Genomic DNA, 6,269 nt, shown 5'->3' with positions numbered 1-6,269 from the left:
TTGGTGTAGAGATAAAAAAAGAAAGGCTGATATCTGCTCTGTCACCCAAATGTAGCACAGGTAGGGTGGATGGGTGGAAAAGGCTCAGGACGCAGCTATGCAGACATGATTTTACATGCTAACATACTGCTTGCAGGCGAAATCTGCCTTTTTGGGAATTTTCAACTAATAGTTGCAGATCTTGTCTGATTTCTATAAGTGACGAAAACGTGGTTCTGTTTTCTGTTCTATGACTGGAACAAAAAGCTGTTCTAAAGAGTATTTGAGAGAGTCGCTAAAGGAGTTTTATTCTGCCCACATTATTATTATTATTATAATTATCAAATAATTTTTTCTCAAACAATAGGTGCTGGAACTCAACTACAAACCTCCCCAAAACCTCTGCCCCCACACACACCTCACAAACAGTAGAACGGTCTTTAAGGGGCATTAAATACCAAGATTGCATTACATACAGAGTGCAGAGTTCAGGAGGGATGCACACAGAATGCAGAGTTCAAGAGGGATGCACACAGAGTGCAGAGTTCAGGGGGGATGCACACAGGGTGCAGAGTTCAGGAGAGATGCACACGGAATGCAGAGTTCAGGAGGGATGCACACAGAGTGCAGAGTTCAGGAGGGATGCACACAGAGTGCAGAGTTCAGGGGGATGCACACAGAGTGCAGAGTTAAGGAGGGATGCACACAGAGTGCAGAGTTAAGGAGGGATGCACACAGAGTGCAGAGTTCAGGAGAGATGCATGCAGAGTTCAGGCGGGATGCACACAGAGTGCAGAGTTCAGGGGGATGCACAGAGAGTGTAGCGTTTAGAGGGGATGCACACAGAGTGCAGAGTTCAGGAGGGATGCGCACAGAGTGCAGAGTTCAGGAGAGATGCACACAGAGTGCAGAGTTCAGGAGGATGCACACATAGTGCAGAGTTCAGGAGAGATGCATGCAGAGTTCAGGAGGGATGCACACAGAGTATAGAATTTATAGGGGATGCACACAGATTGTAGCATTTAGAGGGGATGCATACAGAGTGCAGAGTTCAGGAGGGATGCACACAGAGTGCAGAGTTCAGGGGGGATGCACACAGAGTGCAGAGTTCAGGGGGATGCACACAGAGTGTAGAGTTTAGAGGGGATGCACACAGAGTGTAGAGTGCAGGAGGGATGCACACAGAGTGCAGAGTTCAGGAGGGGATGCACACAGAGTGTAGAGTTTAGAGGGGATGCACACAGAGTGCAGAGTGCAGGAGGGATGCACACAGAGTGCAGAGTTCAGGAGGGGATGCACACAGAGTGCAGAGTTCAGGAGGGGATGCACACAGAGTGTAGAGTTTAGAGGGGATGCACACAGAGTGCAGAGTGCAGGAGGGATGCACACAGAGTGCAGAGTTCAGGAGGGGATGCACACAGAGTGCAGAGTTCAGGAGGGGTGCACACAGAGTGAAGAGTTCAGGGGGATGCACACAGATTGCAGAGTGCAGGAGGTATGCACACATAGTGCAGAGTTCAGTGGGGATGCACACAGAGTGCAGAGTTCAGGGGGGATGCACACAGAGTATAGAGGGGATGCACACAGAGTGCAGAGTGCAGGAGGGATGCACACAGAGTGCAGAGTTCAGGAGGGGATGCACACAGAGGGTCGAGTTTAGAGGGGATGCACACAGAGTGCAGGAGGGATGCACACAGAGTGCAGAGTTCAGGAGGGGATGCACACAGAGTGCAGGAGGGATGCACACAGAGTGCAGATTTCAGGAGGGATGCACACAGAGTGCAGAGTTCAGGGGGGGGTGCACACAGAGTGCAGGAGGGATGCACACAGAGTGCAGATTTCAGGAGGGATGCACACAGAGTGCAGAGTTCAGGAGGGATGCACACAGAGTGCAGAGTGCAGGAGGGATGCACACAGAGTGTAGATTTCAGGAGGGGATGCACACAGAGTGCAGAGTTCAGGGGGGGGTGCACACAGAGTGCAGATTTCAGGAGGGATGCACACAGAGTGCAGAGTTCAGGGGGGGGTGCACACAGAGTGCAGATTTCAGGAGGGATGCACACAGAGTGCAGAGTTCAGGAGGGATGCACACAAAGTGCAGAGTTCAGGAGGGATGCACACAGAGTGCAGAGCTGTCACTTGTAAACACAGAAACCAGACTTCTGTGTTTACAAGTGATAGTGGTGAGCAGGCACCAAAGGGTCTGAGCCAGAGGTGGTGGAACTGAGTTCCACCAAGTTTAACCTGAAAAAAAGCCCTGATTATTATTTCAGGTACTTATATAGCGCTGTCAATTTATGCAGCACTTTACATACACATTGTACATTCACAACAGTCCCTATCTTCACAAGGAGCTTACAATATAAGGTCCCTAACTCACATTCATATACTAGGGCCAATTTAGACAGAAGCCAATTAACCTACCAACATGTCTTTGGAGTGTGGGAGGAAACCGGAGTACCCACATACATTGGTCTCACTAATAAATGCATATGGTATAAATACTTGACTTGATTTCGGTTACTTATTAATCTCTTGTACATCAATACTCAAGCTGGAAAAGGAAGGGGCAGCACTATTGGTCAGGTGGTGACAATGAACATGTTGACAGGTGGCGAAATCACAGAGATGAGCTTATCAGACTGCAGCTCTTTCTTCTCTTTCCAATCACAGGCTGTGGTGAGCAAGGTGACCCAGGTGTGTTGATTAAAATGTACGTAAACCCATTAGAACTAATCGCATGTGACTATTAAAGTGGAATGGAAGTCAATTTTGAAAACACTGCTGACAGACAGGGTTTTTATAACAGAAGAGACCCTAGTGCCTGTCAGCGGTAATGTAATCTAAGCTGCACATGCACAGCTCGGGCCACATTTACAGCACCTTCTCTGTACTGTCATGGTGTGACTCCTGCGCAGATGTGTAGGAGTGATGTCATTGCGACCTGGCCATTGTAGCAGCCAAAGGGGCAGAAAGATTGGGCAAAGATGGCAGGTAAATCAACCATAATGTGCTAGTATGTGCTGCCTACTAGCAAATTATGGCATAAACCTGCAGGGTAAGAAAAATATCAATGTATCAATAAAGTGATTAGTATTTTGTCTCTGTTTCATAAAGTAAGTTTCCTAATAAAGTGCTCCTTCTGAATTAGTCCAAACGCAATATTCCCTGCTCACACATTCAAGAAAATGTCTGCGTGTGATCATGTTATGAAGGCCATGTATATTGAAGATCAGCTTGAAGCCTCGTACACAAGCTTGGTTTACTCGGCAAGAACCAACAAGAAAACTGCTGGCAGAGCTTTCTTGCCGAGTAAACGGAGCGTGTGTACGAGGCCTTTAGGGTCTCGTCAAGAAAACTGCCTTAAAATCTCTATGAGAAAAATAGAGAACCTGTTCTTTATTTTCTTGTCATGATTCTCGGCAGTGTTTTCCTGCCGAGAAACCCGAGAGTGTGTATACTTACCTGTTGCCGTGGAAACCCGCGCATGCTCCAAATGACTTTGACGCATGCGCGGTAGCTTCCTAGGCATAGGTAGGGTGCAGCAAGATGACGTCACCGCGTCCTTGCCTTTCAAAAGAACCGCCGTACTTTTGAAAGGACTGAGTGAGTGAGTGAATAACTTGTATAGCGCTACACATGCAAACTTAATCGCCTCAAGGCACTTGTGCCATCCGTTATCTTCCTTATCCTTCAGAAGAGGTGGGTCTTGAGTTTTTTCCTGAAGGCCCAGTGGTTTTCTTCCATGCGGATATCCGTTGGTAGAGCGTTCCATAGCCGTGGTCCTTGGACTGCAAATCTTCGATCTCCCTTTGATTTGTAATTGGACTTGGGGATGTAGAGGAGGTTTTGGTTTGATGATCGGAGAGTGCTGTATTGTCTGTACACTCGGGCGGCAAGAGATTCTTGCCAAGAATCTCATCAGGAAAAACAACGTTTTTTTCCTGACGAGATTCTGGCCCGTGTGTACAGGGCTAAAGACTTTCCATTTACTGGAGAGGAACTGTAAAAACAGCTACATAAAAAGCCTTTTTATGTGTTTTTTTTCTACTGCTCCTCGCCAATAAACACTCTTTAGTGGATCTTCATCAAGGCGCCACCTCTCTTTTTGGAACATATACATTTACATTTGGACTAGATAACAAACCAACAGGCATTTTTATTTTCCAGGAGAGGTTAAGTAAAACATATTTGCGTTTTTATGTAAATAATGCTGGTGGTGCATCAAAGGAAGTGTGTTTGCACAACATTTCTTGTGAACACTGTGTTTATTCATCTACCCTGTAACTAGACAATCCAGCAATTACGTATTTTAGCAGTTCCTCTTGTCAGAGCTCAGCAGTGGCCTCTACCTTGGTGCAGTCACGTGACTGATTGGAGGATGTGGGAGAGAGACCAGAGAAGACATCTCATTAGCAGCATTTATTTTCTGGAAACTTCATTTTTAAGATGTTTGATGAAACAAGATGTTGGATGAACCAATCCCTGCAAAGAGGAACTGTGCAATAAAAAGAGGAAATGTACCAATTAAAGGTGCTTTACACTCTTACCTTTTATTTTGTGTGACTTTTGTGACTGTCTATAGCAGGGGTCTACAAACTGTGGCCCTTTGCTAGCCTTTATTTGGCCCTTGGGGCTTTATTCCTCCCACTGATATGAGGCACTATTCTTCCCATTGACACCAACAAGAGGGCACTATTTCTTCCACTGATGGGCATAGGTGTCCGCTCCATAGGGCAAGGGGGGTCGTTTGCCCCCCCCTGGAATAACCAGGGAGAGCCAGGAGCAGGGCCGAACTGGCCCTGGGGCCGCTATCCTCTGATAGTCTTCTAGTGTTCTGCCTATCACATGAGTAAAAAAAAGGGGGGCGGGACCTTGCACACAGACCCAGCTCCGTGACATACGATACGAGCGCCAGAGGACAGAGGAGGGGAGCGCCGTTTTATATAGTTTACCAGGCCTGTGCTTTGTTTGTTCCAACATCTGTTGCCACAGGTAACACTAGACTATTTTCTGATGTATTTTTAGCAAGTCTGGAAACGCAGAGCACAGTTTCTAGTTGTCCCTTATTTAGAGTGCCTGTCCCTCTTCTGGAATCAAATCCATTTGTCCCTCATTCCAAAAGGTTCCTCTTTTAGACCTGAAATAAATATACTGTCAATATAGTGTAGTGTTTCAGTCAAGGGAAAGGGGTGCTGTGTAATGTAAAGGGGTCCAGAGGTGCAGTTGTGGAGAGGGGGTACACAGTAGTGACAAAGAGATATTAAAAAGATGCAGGGGGCACAGTGGGGTGTTTTTACATTTTAATGTGGAGGGGGGGCTTTTAACCCCCACTAGCGGTCGAAGAAAGGGTAAAATGCGACTCTGTATCTCTGCTGCCGAAGCGCCCCCCCCCCTGAAAAAATTTCAGCGGACGCCCATGCTGATGGGATACAATTACTACTACTAATAGGGGCACTACTCCTTATCCTACTGACCACAAACTCTAATGCCCCGTACACACGATTAGATTTTCCGTTGGAAAGATCTTGGATGTTTTTTTCCGACGGAATTCCGCTCAAGCTTGGCTTGCATGCACACGGTCACACAAAAGTTCTCTGAACTTTCGTCCGTCAAGAACGCGGTGATGTACAACACTACGTCGAGCCGAGAAAATTAATTTCAATGCTTCCGAGCATAAGTCGAATTGTTTCCGAGCATGCGTCGGAAATTTTGCGCGTCGGAATTTCTATAGACGATCGGAATTTCCAATTGGAACTTTTTTCCGTTGGAAAATTTCGAGAAACCAGTTCTCAAATTTTTGTTGGCGGAAATTCCGACAGGAAAAGTCCGATGGAGCCTACACACGGTCGGAATTTCCAACCAAAAGCTCACATCGGACTTTTCTTGTCGGAAATTACGACCGTGTGTACGGGGCATGAGGCTATTTTTATTCTCACCAATGCTGGGCCCGAGATATTTTATACCACCACTGTCCACAATCCGGCACTCCTAAGGTCTAAATGACAATAAACTGGCCCTTTGTTTGAAACGTTTGGAGACCCCTGGTCTAGAGCAGCCTCCCGTATCCACAAAACAAGATACGCCTGAAGCTGGGCTAGATTCGACTGGCGTACGTCTTAGTACGCCGTCGGATCTAAGGTGCATATTTACGCTGGCCGATAGGTAACGCTTCCGTCGATTTACGCATCGAGTATGCAAATTAGCTAGATACGGCGATCCACGAACGTACGTCCGGCCGGCGCATTTTTTTACGACGTTTCCGTAAGGCTTTTTTCGGCGTATAGTTA

Source organism: Rana temporaria, chromosome 1 (assembly GCF_905171775.1).
Source record: "Rana temporaria chromosome 1, aRanTem1.1, whole genome shotgun sequence".
Taxonomy (NCBI): Eukaryota; Metazoa; Chordata; class Amphibia; order Anura; family Ranidae; genus Rana; species Rana temporaria.
Note: the sequence above shows the minus strand (reverse complement) of the source record.